The sequence below is a fragment of the Telmatherina bonti genome, assembly GCF_933228915.1.
Source record: "Telmatherina bonti genome assembly, chromosome: 11".
Lineage (NCBI taxonomy): Eukaryota > Metazoa > Chordata > Actinopteri > Atheriniformes > Telmatherinidae > Telmatherina > Telmatherina bonti.
This window is the reverse complement of record NC_136629.1, coordinates 21,357,954-21,373,249: the sequence shown is the minus strand read 5'-3', so window position 1 is coordinate 21,373,249 and position 15,296 is coordinate 21,357,954. Positions and strand designations below refer to the sequence as shown.

At 38.7% G+C, this 15,296-nt stretch overlaps 1 protein-coding gene across 3 annotated transcripts in view; it reads right to left on the bottom strand.

Moving 5' to 3' along the window:
* macrod2 (mono-ADP ribosylhydrolase 2) overlaps positions 1–15,296 on the bottom strand; it is a 393,923-nt gene that overhangs the window by 219,694 nt on the left and 158,933 nt on the right. The window lies entirely within an intron of this gene.

The following is a 15,296-nucleotide window of genomic DNA, read 5'->3' as shown; positions in this document are numbered from 1 at the left end:
CACAAATGCACAAAATAAGGTAAGGCCCACATGAGGAGGAAAAAATAGACACAACCACGTATCTCAATCAAGCTGGGTGTGTGTGTGTGTGTGTGCTTTATTGTGTGAAAACAAACCAAGCATCAACCAGTTGAAGATTTGCGAGCTTATTCTGCTAACTGAATCTTTAGGTTTTAAAATCGACTTTGCTCTGGTTTTCCTCTCTGCAGGGAGACCGGGTCTGCAAGTGTGTTGTGCCTGTTGCTGGTAAATATTGACAAGTTCAGGAATGAAATTAGCTGGGCTAGGATCTAATAACGCCTCCGCACATGGTGAAAATGAGACTGTTCTTCCTGTAATCCCTCTCTACTGTCAACAGCAATATAGAGTCAGATCATTAACTGTATTTTCTGCCTTGTTCCCTGTGGTGAGCCCGTTATGGTTCGGATTTGTGTTCTGATTCTGTCGTGTTCCCCGTTGATGCGTATGCCCTGGTTCTATGGAGACCCTGCCGGCCGCCCCTCTCTACCTACCAAAGATTTTAATTTTACCAGGTTAAGGGCATGATGCACTTGATTGATGGCATGTCTTACACAAGAAGGCAGAGAGATAGAAATCCACATTATCTGTCTCTGAAAGCCTGACATCCCTCCGTGAGCATGTTATCAATCACACTGAAACGTCATAAAATCCTCTTCAAGTTGTCCTGTAAAAATCCACAAGCCATTAGAGGATAACAGATCCAGGATAAGGCACCGAAGCACTTGGACAAGCAGACGTGTTTTTTTTCTTTTCGTTTTTTGTTCCCTTTGGTTTGTCTTTGTGGAGAACTGACCAATAAAAGGGTCAACACAGTTCTGAGTTTAACTATCACACATAAACTGTTAAGACAGCCTGCAGTACATTCACATATTCCTTTAATGCTCTGAGAAAAAAAAAGAGAAAAATGACACTAATCAGTATGTTCATCTGGAACCCAATAATCATTCATGTACAGAGGCAGGAAAGAAAACTGGGAAATATAAAGGCTAGACATTAGTATACATTATCTTGAAAAAAAAAAAAAGTATTTTGCTGCATATCGTCAGCACAGATAAAAGGGTCTTTTGATGAGGGATGGTCCTTTTTTTTTTGCGCTCCTTTCTATTTCTCAGGGATGAGTCAACGACAACAGCTGGGCGGAAGATTTTCAAGCTCTATCAATCATCTTTAATGGAGTGAGGGACAGGCAGTTGACAGAGACGAATCCTGATGGCTTTTCAAAAAAGTAACATGAGTCTGACAGTGATGTGGATATGCAGAGCGATCGCTGCGGTGACAATGAAAGCTACTTAACACAACACAGAGCAGATGTAATACCGGCAGTAGGCTTGGCATTTTTATAATCTCAACTGTGCAAGCAAGCTTGTCCGTGATCATCAGCCGCTCTTATTTGCATCACAATTGCTCCACAACACCTCTCAAACATGAACGGCTAAATACAAAAGGCTGAACTAAAAGCACCGGAGCATTTTGAGTTTAGTGTTTTATGTTATACTAAATTATCTAAATAGTTTCCCCTTCACAGTGGATCCAAAAGCACCCGTAGGAAGTTTATGAAACGGCTGTGATTAATTCTTAGTGTGTACTTTGGAATTATTAACAACGTTTAGCACAGTAGAGAAAGTTTTCCATAGTTTAATGGACAAAGAGAGCCTCAGTAATCCTCAGTGGCTGGCAGCCATCTCAGCTGCATGAAACACACCTCCTGGTATGCAGGAGGTGTGAAGTTTGCATCAGGTGCAAGATACAGATAGAGGAGTATAGTTAGTGCAATATAGTGCAAGTATATTTTAAGAATAATGTAAAATTAATTAGATTGTTTGAAAGGGGGAAAAAAACACACTACAAGAAACTGCATGGAAAAATAAAACAGGAGTACATGTTATGGTTGTGTTAAGGCAGCCAGGTTAGGAAAAAGTAACACTGCCCTCTCCTAGTTTACTGTTCTCACAGGAGTCTGCTTTGCACAGATGCTTCCACTGATCACCAGCAAGAATGATTGATCCTTTACCTATAAGCACCTCAAGAACCCAGCCAGCAAAAACCACGCACGCTTCTGTGTTTCATCTCTGCAGCTGAAGAAAGAGATTGTAGATAATAGCTTCAGCTTCCATTTCACTGCTATTCCTGTCCTCCACAACATTTTTTTTTTTCCCCTGGTGCTAACGTGTGTCACTGTGCATGCCGCGGCAGCAAGCCTCTAAAAGCCTGCAAATTTGTTCACAGTGCCTCAAAAACAGAAAAGAGACGCTGAACTGATCTGGCTGGTGGCCAGAATCTTGGATGGTAAACCCACAGATTTAATTTACCAGCTTTATAGCAGATGCATTGTGGGTAATAGGTATGTTTATTGCCTGTGTGTCTGAGAAAGATATAAAGGAAGAGGTAAGGAAGCAGAGAGACAGAGATAGGTTTCAAAATGCACTCTGTAATCACAAATTCAATTGCATCGCACACTTTCTGTGAGACAATGCTAACTTGATTGCTTTTTTTATACATATATATTTTTTATGTCCATTACTTAGACAACTAAAAGCAGTTCTGAGTTCCCATAAGTGGAGGAATGACCCACATGCAATTTGACCATCAATTTATTTTCTCATTTAAGTTGGATCTCAGCCTTATTCCCAGCAGATTTTGACATTATGGATGCCTGCAACATTATGTAGGCAACTACAGATTCTCATTAACTAAAAATGCCGTTTACATTCAACTTCAGAAAGGAGGACGCATCACTTCACTCTCCAGCTGTTCACAATGAAAAATCACAGCCCTGAAAAGCTAGATCTGGTTGTACTTGTATTTAAGTGTTTTTTTTTTTTTTTTTTTATTACTTTAATAACCCTCACATATAATTTAATAAAAAAAACAACAAAAAACTAAGCTTCATATTGCAGCTGTGAAATCTAACCAAAATAGAAAGCAGCTCCATGTCTCTAATGAAGCTTTGCTGTCATTAGTAGCCCCATGTGTTTGAGTAATCTTAAAAGGACTCCTTAAAGCCATTATGCCCGTGTCCCTATTACATTTCACTTAAATGCCATCATGAAATTCAAATGTTCAATCAACATCCAGATGATGCACCTGCATCACAGCACTGCAGAAACATCAAAGCAACCTCTCACCCTCTTATCCCTGCTTTCAGACTGATACACATGTGAAGCCTTGGGATGAACACGCACTTGTCTACGTGATGCACAGTCAGAGGTGAGAATTGCATTTCAACCCATATTAAGACTTCTTAGCTGACATTTTATTTTACGGGCATAATATTCATATGGCAGAATCTGCTTCTGTCAAGACTACTACTGGGCTTCCTCAGCCTTTTCTACAAAATATATATACACGATTAAAACCTCATCTATCTCTCTGTGCAGCCTGCCACTGCTTAAGGCTTGGCCTATGTGGGACAAAACATTTATTCATCTTCTCTGAGTGCTTTGCTCAGAAAAACTTCCCAGAGCAGCCTCTCCAGCAAGTCCACACAGCTAATGAAGATAACTCTGAGCGGAGGCTGGACAGCATCTCTCTGAACAAATAATGGGAACAAGTAGAGGGACAGACATATTGAGAAAGACAAAGGGGATAAGGGTGTGTGTGGGTGTGTGCGTGTGTGTGTGTGTGCCAGTCTAGAGTAGTTTGAATTAGTTACTCAGCAGTAACCTTGGCTCCTGCCATTGTTGAAGACACCTCTGCCTTGTCCTCTGTAGGCTCAGTTCCCACATGAATGAAGGACTCAGCAAAGCTCTGCTTACTCTCCCCAGGCTTCTCCAAAGAAGCCCGAAAAGCAAGGCCTTTGAATACCTACTTTGCTCTCATTACAATACCCTGCTTTTCAGAAATAGTGTCAGCAGCAATTTTCTCTCCTAATTATTTTCCACTCCTCTGAGGGTTAGGTTCAGGACTAGAGCCAGAGGAGGCAGCACAGGGTGGGCAAGACAGAAAAGGGGGTGAGCTGGATTTTACCTGGCAGAATATGAAGGAGTCTGAATATGAGTCCCTAATCTAACAGAAGGGAATTGTCATTTATAATAAGGTAGACTTAAACTCTAACCTGAGTGTCTACATATGAGGGAAAGTCAAACTCTTCATGTAGACAGGCTGGAAATGCAAACTGAAACTTTTTTTTCCAGCACTGTCCCACAGCCAGGCTTTCCAAACAGGAACAACCAAATTCTTGAACCATGTATTGCCTCTCACCTATTTTGCTGTAGTATCCATGGCAACAACATATTTTCCTCTCTCCTCGCAGCACTTTCAGTGCTGTACACTGATCAAAGTCCCACCACTACGGCACCTCTGTGATTTACAACACCATTTTCCATTCAACTAATTTCACTGAAGGAGATTATGACATGGATTAGTTGCTAATCAAGTGCCAATCAGAGTTGTGGTTGTGCTAAATGTCAGGTAGAATATGTTCAAGCCATTGTGGTTATTCCCTTGTGATACTGGATTATGTGTCCCTAATCACAGCAATTTTGGATGCAACAGGATCCAGAGCTCACTCTTCACTGTAACCAAGTTCCCAGGAAAAGGATGGTAATCTCCATTTTTACCTATAATACCCAGGTAAACAAGGGATTTGAGCTAATAGTGCACCAAACAGATAGTCACAGATGTTACTCAACAAAGTGATACAAAATACCTCAGGCTTACTTGGCTCACAATTCCCCAGACAATGAAAAATAAGAAGGAATGAGAGTTAATGACACAACAAACCACTTTCTGTTATTATTGTTGCTGTTCAGCTCCAGGTTGAAAACTATTTCAGCAAAGATTGGAGACATTTTCTCTGGAAAAATAAACATTTCAAAAATGTGTACTGGTACATTTTCGAACTCACTACAATAACAAAGACTTACATCAATAACAGAGTTGTTATGCTTAACTGGAGTATAAATGGTGTAGAGGCAAACGAAGCACAGCACGTTAGTTTAGTTGTTCATTCACAGGAAACCTTAAGACAAATTAACTTAACCTTAAAGTAACTTGTAGGAAACATATTTTTCAATTATTTTGCCATTTCTAAATATAATGGACAACGAAGCTAATTGTGTAAAACTGTAGATTTATGATGATACTTGAAACTGCATTAAAAAAAACAAACAAAATAAAAACTAATCTGAACTTGCAAAACTGAGGTCTGGTGCGTTAGGGGAACACAATCTTTATGTTGTTGTTCTAGGGCCATAAAGGAATGTCAGATTAGGTTACCACAGCTCATCTGACACCGTCGTTGGAAGTCTGGAGTCTGACAGCTGCGGACGACTCGGTGCCAAACCCCAGCCGTGCTGAACTCCCTGGGACAACGGTGATGGCCACAACCCTCCAGTTCAAATGTGTTGTTTTAACTGTATTGTGTTGTCGTTGGGGCACTCCATGTCTGAGGCATCACAGTCACTCTGTCCCAAACCCACTGAAATACAGCACCTGCATTCTTTACATGAAAGGGGGGTTTCTTCTGCTCAGTTCCAGGGAGGATGGAAACACTCACTGGTCAAATGCCGTAAGACTCGGGTGCTGCAACACTATAAAATAAACTTGACCCCAAAATGAAGCCTTAAATGAGCCTTACACATTTACTGAGCCAATAATGAATGGATATGAAACTACAACAAGTTTACCTATAGAATGTATTTAGTTGATAAGCTATGAAAATCCAAATATCATCAAAATTTGGGATGCAAAGCAGCTCAGTACGGTTTGCAGGGTTTTTTTTTTTGTTTTTTGTTTTTTTTTGTAGTTTACACAACTTACCAATCTTGATCTGTATTCCCACACTGCAAAGGTAAACAATGCACAGCCAACGGATCCCATATGAATGCACATTGTTATCTGCTCTGCCCTGACAGTATGTTAAAATCTCTGGCTATAGAAGTGGCCAGCCAAAGTGCACCGCAACATAATCAGGGTACAATCTAGCAAGATCTTATTTGTCGCATTCTGACTCACAGTCAGCATCCTATTTCACAAATTGCAAACAAAGCTGACACAGTGCTTTTCTGCCTGACAGAAATTCACTGTTGTGTCCTCTACTACTCTGCCTGAATCTCAAAACCTTTCATTTCAAAGTCTGGGGTTCACTAATAATCACAGATAAACACAAACCTCCTTTTACAGCTTCCTCTCCCTCCTTCAATATCACACTCATTTTTCACCTTTGACTCTTCATCCACTTTCTTATTACAAACAAGCACTCTGCCACTGAGGCTATTATCGCCTCGTCTCCCAGGTTAGATTACCTTTGGCACCCAAGCTTTACTCTCACTGTTACAAGAGGGGGCTGAAGGAGAGAAAGTACGCTAGATGATACGAGAGACCAGTGTTAGTGTAAGCTCATGGACGTGGCATTTCTGGCTTTATAAGTATCCTTAATTATGTAAGTTTCTCTAAATCGTTATGCAACAGAAAAACATCAAATCATTATTTTGATGCAGCCTAAAGGTTAAAGTCTTTGTACACTGAAACATTGTAGAATTATTAGGTTCTTGAAGAATCAAAGCATTTCTGAATAATCTGAAGATGATTCACAAGTAAAACAACACATGACAGCTGATTCTGACAAGGGGTTCTTACATCAAAGCGCTCTTGTGAAGGGGGTTTAACAGAGCCGTACATCACTACTACAAAGGTACTCAACATGTAACCCACCACCAGGAAGTATCGCCCTTCAGTAGGCTTGGTACCCATCTCAGCTGGTGAAAAGCAAATCTGTTGGCTGAAAAAAGGCTTACTTATTACAGATTTCAAAGGCGTAATCCCATTGCTGATTTTCAAGGGCTTGCCTTAGAATGGTCAATACCAGATGCAAATTGATTTGCTACTTTTTTTAAAATTAACATTAATGCAAAGCAAGCAAATCTATCTATTTGAAAAACTACATTAAATATAGGAATTTGTAACACTTAACAAGCAGCCAGAATTCCTGAGATGGAGTATCTGGAATCAATAGAACAAATACACATTTTCCCCCAGACATAATTAAATGTCGCCCCCTGAAGAAATTGCCCTCTTTGAGAAGTTAGGCTAATAAGGGACACATTAATGTTGTGAAAACACGGCTAGAAAACATTGCCCCTGAGCAGATCCTGGCCAATTTCATCATAAATGACTTCCCTGCACAAAGTTCATCTTTTGAGTTACCCAAGAGAGCCTGCTGCATGAAGGTAAAGGATGGCTTTTCTAAGAACAACCTGGCTAGAGGTGAGAGTTGGAACAGAAGCACTTTGTTCAAAGCATGCAGTGCTCTGAGAAGCAACAACAGTAGACAGGACGAGACAAATGCATGTAATTATGGAGCAATCTGAATAGCAAGCGTTGAGGCTGGTGAAGAGAGAAAACAAGCATGGTTGCTGCTTCAGACTCTTGGATCTCTAAGCCAAACTCTCTGGCAAGTTTGTAATTGCGGAAATGAAGAAAGATGGAGATTTTCAATGAAAGGCCACTGCTTTGAATTAGAATGCATGAACAGCTGTTGCTATTATGCATGGTCCTTTGAGTTTGCTGGTGCAAGGCGCTTCTTCTGCAAAGCCTACAACCATGTACAATATATTAACATTTGTAAAGCAGCACAAGATGCATGCCAAATTCAAAGAAAGCTACGGAACAAAAAGGTCATCACGGTTTCGCACTTCTTGATCATTAAGCTTAATGTGTTTTAAACGGAAACGTATAGGAAGTGGATTTAACTCAATTCATGTTCTGTTCAGCTTGTAAAAGGATTCTATGGTAGGCAGAGAACCTCGTGGTTTATGGTGTCATGTTAAAATTATTGTTTTTAATGCTTTGGTTTTTTACATTTTTGACATTGGAATTAAGTTATATGACGTGTGGCATCAACAACAAGACTTATATTTAAATATGTCCTTGCTGTCCATCAACTCCTTGCTCAGTTATCCTAAAGAAGTGACAGGGTCACATGTAAATCCAATCCCAAGTTTAATATATCACAAACAAGGGAATAAGATTTAGTTTCCAGCGTACAGCTATTATGTTTTGTATTTTATGTTTTTTTTATGCTGATAATTTTTATTTTAATGATTAATGGACCAGATTATATTTGCAAGCCACAATAATGGATATGTTTCATTAGACTGATTGTTTCTGTTTAAATATCATGTGGTCAGTATTAGCAAACCACCCACTGCTCTGTCTTTAATGTGCATTTTCAGCTTTAAAATAGAAAAAAAAACTTAAAAAGAAATAAAGAAAATTATAAATAAAAAATAAAATTCACTGAAATATAAGTATCAAACTAAAGTGTTGCACTGATAAAAGCACAATGCGAAATGAACTAGAAACATATGCAATGAATAAATCATCCTGCAGAGCAGCACAGGCTACTTGCTCTCATTCTACACAAGACATGAAAGATGAAAACATCAGAACTGTACAGACTGAAGATGAGACTGATTAAACTAAGCTCTTACATGGAATAAACAATTTTTTTTTCATTCTCCCTACATAGTTTTTAACATTCATTTTAAACAGCTTCTCCTTAAATTACATCCTGTGAGAACAAGCATGGTAGCAGACGAAGCACGCATAAAATAAGAAGTAATCTTCACCGGTTTAGTTTGTTTTCAGTGGTTTCATTGTGAAAGTCAATCCATGTAGATTGTCTTTCGTTGTTAAAAAGGAAGAGATACACTTCAAAATCTGCCCAAAAGAAAATAAGGAAATTAAAATAAGAAGAGAGAGTAACCTAAGCTAAGCCTTTGGCTTTAGGGCAAGTACCTTCATCTGTAAAGTTCAACTGTGAGCACAGAACACTTTTTCAGACATTGTTTACCAGGAGTCTCCACATACAATACTAAATTACATAAATCTCATTACTCAAACTAATGATGATAATTATGAAAAAAAAAACAACAAAAAAAATAATTATCCCACTTGCTGTCACACTGAAATAGTAATGATAATCTGTATAAAAACTTCTGATTGATTTAAATCTCCTTTATTTCCTAATCATATATCTCCAACATTGAACCGTTCATATAAATTTATTGCAACTTAGCCCATAAGAACCCAGTGTGACATATATAATACATACAGTTTCTGAGACATTTGACATCACTTTATGGTGTGAGCTTTGCATAAAATTCTGTGGAACACGATGTCATTTTTGTGTTTCTGACCCTTAATGGAGGGGTTTGTGAATATGAACATCATTAAGGAGAATGTCTGTAGCTAGCTGTCGCAAGCTAATGGGGATCCAAATAAAATTAAAAAAAGAAAAAAGGACAGCAGAAAAGCAGAAGATTACACTAAAAAATGTTTTAAATATCACATAGTAATAAATGGTAAATATCCCGATAAAGTTTGGTACATTTATATTATACATTTTCTTAAAGGGATAAATACAGACCTCATGTTAATGAAATTGAACTTATCTAATCATTTTTATAGGTTGGGTCTTTATAGGTTAAAAATAATTCAAATGAATTAACTAATTTAAAGCTGGATGTGTGGTATGTTGCTATGTCTGAAGAGCAAACTGATTAGTATGCATGTACGGAACAAACTGGTTACATTAGCATGCATGCTATGTGCTCCGTTGTTATGCCACGCTAATTTGAATACGAGTCAAAGCTCACCTATTGTTTCTTCCTTAAAATGAGTATGCAGTATGGTACCCCGCCTACAGATAAAACAACTTTATATAGCAAAGCTGATCAAATTGAATAACAGGGTTTGACTTGCTTTTCTACTGACTGATATTTAAATTTGCATTACAGTTTACTGTTTATTATGGGTACATAGGTATGGGTTAGCTTCATGGCATCCTTTCCAGAGGGGCACAAGTCTTATTAATTTGCAATTGATCAGTATCAATAAGAGAATATTCTGGTAATGGTGTTTCTTTTTATAGCATTTGAGAGTGGTTAGGCCTGAGCATAATCTATATGATCTTTTAAACTTTGAAAAATCAATAGGAATAATTTATAAACATGAATAACTGACACATTTTGCAAATATAACAAAAATAAAACACTTACAAATGCATAATTGCTAAATACTAGTGAATGACATGCATATGGCCTTGTGATGGACTGGTGAGCTGTCTAGGGTGGACCCTGCCTCTCATCAAATGATTGCTGTTGTCGGCTCCAGCTTCCCCGTGACCCTTCATTGGAATATATGGTTAAGAAAAGAAAATGGATGCATGTACATGCATATGTAGCTTTTCATGGACTAAAACATATTTTAAACTGCATGATAAGAGATGCAAAAGACAACATAAAAAAAATATGAAATAAGTTTTTCTCAGTTTTTCTTTACAGCAGGTTGCCCAAAAACAAATAAAACTTTAAAGTGTGTATTGTTTTCTTTCTTTCTAAAGTGGCTTTGAGAAGTCAGAGTCTTACAAATTAAAAACTTAGTTTCACAATTTTACTCCACTCAAACTTAATTATTTTTTAAAGAGTTTTGGAAAAAAAAAAATATTGTGGATTTTTACAGTGATTGAGTTTGGCATCAGTTAATTCACTGCTTTGACAAAAATATTGTGGTTTTACTAGTTTGCAGACTCCGGTCATTTGTGTGTGTGTGTGTGTGTGTGTGTGTGTGGTGACATCCTATCAGCTGTGTAATAAAGACATTCTTCAGCTGAGAAAATACAGTAAAAGTAAAAACATGTCTGAGGCCAAAGTGAAGTGATAAAAAAATACACAATATCGTGTACTCTTGAACTGCTGAAAGTTTACAGTGTTGAGTAGTTTTAAATGGAGAAAACAGTCTTTTCTCCTTTCCACTGTTTGAGTTGTATTGCTACTTGTCTTATCTGTCAACCCACTCCTCGTTGCTCAAAACCGAGAATGCCCAGCTTGTTATCTACAGCACGAAACAAATCACTCATAAGAACTTTAAAAAAAAAAACTACCAGTAGATTGAAAAATAATCATTTTAACCAGCCAATGGATGCAATTACAACTTTTCCACTGTGGCAAACTTGCAAACAAGTTGATGAAAAGACGTATTAACTATATTTGTATTGAAGATTATCTGCTTGTGGATGGAAAAAAATACACTGCTCAAAAAAAATAAAGGGAACACTAAAGTAACACGTAAATCTGAATGAATGAAATATTTCTAGGGCTCAGTAGTGTGTGTGGCCTCCGTGTGCCTGTATGACCTCCCTACAATGCCTCGGCATGCTTCTGATGAGGCAGTGGATGTTCTCCTGAAGGATCTCCTCCCAGACCTGGACTAAAGCATCCACCAACTCCTGGACAGTCTGTGGTGCGACTTGGCGTTGGTGGATGGAGCGAGACATGATGTCCCAGATGTGCTCCATTGGATTTAGGTCTGGTGAAATGGTGGCTTCCCCAGGGGAAAACCAGCCTGTAAATAATCTTAAAAGGGTGGTGTTCCCCAGAGAACACCAAGATTTGCTCATCTTGGTGTTCTCTGGCAAATGCCAAACGTCCTGCACGGTGTTGGCTGTAAGCACAACCCCTACCTGTGGACGTCAGGCCGTCATGGAGTCTGTTTCTGACTATTTGAGCAGACACATGCACATTTGTGGCCTGCTGGAGCTCATTTTGCAGGACTCTGGCAGTGCTCCTCTTGTTGCTCCTTGCACAAAGAGGGAGGAAGCGGTCCTGCTGCTGGGTTGTTGCCCTCCCACGGCCTCCTCCACTTCACTGGCCTGTCTCCTAGTAGCGCCTCCATGCTATGGACACTACGCTGACAGACACAGCAAACCTTCTTGCCACAGTTCGCATTGATGTACCATCCTGGATGAGCTGCACTACCTGAGCCACTTGTGTGGGTTGTAGACTCCGTCTCATGCTACCACTAGAGTGAAAGCACCGCCAGCATTCAAAAGTGACCAAAACATCAGCCAGAAAGCATCAGAACTGAGAAGTGGTCTGTGGTCACCACCTGCAGAACCACTCCTTTATTGGATGTGTCTTGCCAATTGCCTGTAATTTCCACCTGTTGTCCATTCCATTTGCACAACAGCGTGTGAAACTGATTGTTAAGTCAGTGTTGCTTCCTAAGTGGACAGTTCCATTTCATAGAAGTGTGGTTGACTTGGAGTTACATTGTGTTTAGGTGTTCCCTTTATTTTTTTTTTTAGCAGTGTAATAGATATTTTCTGATTTTTGGTAAAACTAAATTCGAATTGAATCCATGAATTCCTTTTGTTAACTTAAAAAAGTTGAATGCTGATGTCAAAGCTATTAAAGTCTAAAGTGGTCAAGTTAAAGCTTCATTTGAAATTCTCATTTAAAACAACTTACAACTATCATAAGAAATTATTTTGCATTAAAAACAAAGCCAGAATAATGGAGATTCATTTAACATCATCTCACAAATCAGAGCAATGAAAGCAAAGTCAAAAAGACTCTGTGTGCCGTGTAATAAAAAATCATTACCCCCACTGTAACTCAAAGTAGCAAACAAAGAGAAGCAGGTCACAGAGGCCAGAGCTTCTGATAGCCAGCATGAATTCCTTTTCAGTGATTTATCTGACGGTGCCCTGACAACTTTCTTGCAGAATACCAAAGTGTGCTATCTATTAATTGAGTCTGTGTCAGCAGAGGAGAGATTAAGCCTTTGCAGCTGCCCACTAAACGTCTACCCCAGGCCCAGCTGTGAGACACAAATCAAAGGCCCCGGCAATGAGGCGAACCGGCAAAATGCAGAGCCCACCTCCGTGCAAACACTAAGCTCAGCACAAATGCCCTGCCATGATTAATAGCTTGGTAAATATCTCCAGTACAACACCTGATAATGAAAATAAACAAAACTTTGAACATATTTTGACTTTGAATCTGATCAGACCTATTTAGCTTATTTTTCTAAAATGTATTTTTATGTGATAGAGACAAGTATGCTCCATGAATGATGGCACATGCTGCAGCATTTTAGCCAAGGCTAATTTTTAATGTTGATGACAGAATTGCATTTCTTTACTTTAAAGAGTTACAACAAAAATAAGTTTTTTCTATGCTATTTCTATTTTATTAAACCAGTTAAATAACCTGTTAATATCACAACCACTCGGTTGTTCAATGTTCAGGATTCAGTGATGCAAAAAAAGACTGCAGCGGTTATGGACATCAGTCAGCCTGGTCAATAAGAAACATAATCTGGATGTAAATGAACTTTCTGCAAGCATATTCCACCCAGGACTAAAAGATGTACATAGTTCCCTTTTTTCTACTCTTTTTAAAGCACATGCAATGTGGAGGCTCTGATGGTGATGCTGAAACACACAACTGAAAAGTTGTGTGTTTCAGCATGTTTAAGTTGAAGCAAAGTGCTACGATGTCAGGGGGTAGATCAGACCCCCATTTAGTAAGTCTGTACACTGTTTACTGTTACTCAAATAAGATGCAGACTATCATTCTGGTTTGTTGTTACTGGTTTCTTCTTCTAAATGCTGGTCTCTTTTGTTATTTCTGGGTCAAAGCCTGAAAATAACATGCATGAGTACAATGAATGTGAATAATACAGAGTATATATTTGCAGGAGTAAATCACCCTTATAATACATTGTCTGGGTGTGTTAATCCAGATTTGAGACTTCGACTTTGTGCTTGCATTTTTACATATATTTTGAAATTCAGGCTTATTGACTTGTTTTTTTGGTGCTATAAATACTGTCATGATGCTGGAGATGACAGGTGAATAAATAAATAACTAAATAAACAAATATACAAATAAATTTTGCAACAGCTCACTGACAAGAAAAGATGATATAACCTGGCTGTAGAACAGCAGACAGCTCAGTCATAGTTGTGCTGTGCCAACTGACTCTGCTGTTCGTCTGAAACAATAAACTGATGGATCTCAGATTATCTCAGACTTGTACCAGACAAGTTTTGGTTCAATATCAGAAGCACTGAGATGTCACCATTTTATTTGGTCGTAGTCTACAGGTTTGTCTTGTAAGGTGGAAGTTGAAGAAATATATTTTTATTAATTATCTTATTTTAGCGAGCGTATCTACATTAAAATATGTAAAAACTTACCTTACAGACAGGTTAAATAATACCCTTCAATGTGACTGACATGTTATCGACCTGACCTATAAATAGTCCAATAATTTGCCTGTCCACTCCTTGTCTTTCATAAAGCATCTTATGAGCTTTTCTCCCCAGGCTTCAATTCAGTAAGAAAAAGCTCAAACAGACCTCTGGGGTTTCCTCTCAGCCTTGCAGATTCTCAGTCAAAGCTCATCATTGCTTCAAACTGTAAAGGCTCTGTGTGGTCTCATTGCTTAACTGGTGGCCATGGCCTGGCTCCATGATGTGAGGCTCCTCGCTGCAGAGCCAAGGATTAACAGAAATGGGGCTTTTATAATTATACCGTCATGATTCCGGGCCTTTCCTGCTGGTCCTTTTAATTAAGTAGATAATTTTTCTCTGGGGAAAACCAGCTTTAACATACTTACCGGCTATTTGAAAAGCAGCCTTTTTTCAGTTGGCAAAAGAATGAAAAGATCTCATTAATAAAAACGATCATTTAACTATAAAAACATAAATAAAATCACATTTGTGAGTGCAACCGGAACAGATTGTGAAAGAAACAAAAGGTAATTGGTGGGGGTACTTTAATGAGACTGCTGAAGCGTTTTTCTTCACCACCCTTCCACCCGTCCCAGTGATGACTGTAGGACCTGCTCTGTCTGTGAAGGGTGGAGATGAATCCTGGAGGGTAATAGGGTCTTGTGTCACTCACGCTTTCGTGAGTGACAGTGACAAGTCTAATAATGAGAGCGATGCCTGGTCAGCCTTCCATTCAACCATTTCACAGATGAGACCTATCCCTGCTGTCCGGTGGGCAGTCGTGCACCCATGCAGCACCAAGCTTGTTCTGAAGGGGTTTTATCATTCAAATGGAACGCTATAATGGCCTCTACAGTGACAGCATTCACAGAGCTGCTTGTTCACAGCTTGGCTTACTGCCCATTAATTTTAAACCCCAAAATGATTTTTATAACATCAACCAGCAAGAAAAGAAACAGCTGTCCATAACGCATTTTCTTTCACCTCCTCTTTTCCACAGACAAACACAACAAGTCAACAACATTTCTTATTTTCCACTCAGCTCGAGTACAATACTAGAAAAAAAAAGCTTGAATAATCATAAACATAACATTCAGTGTCATGATTTTATGGTTATGGGATTGCTGGACGTTATTGCTGCCAACATATTGGACTTTACTGAAAACCAAATCAACAACAACAAAAAAGAAAAAAAAACCATCATGCACCAAACTGCCAGAGTTGGATATCACTTATTAAGGCTATGATGGAA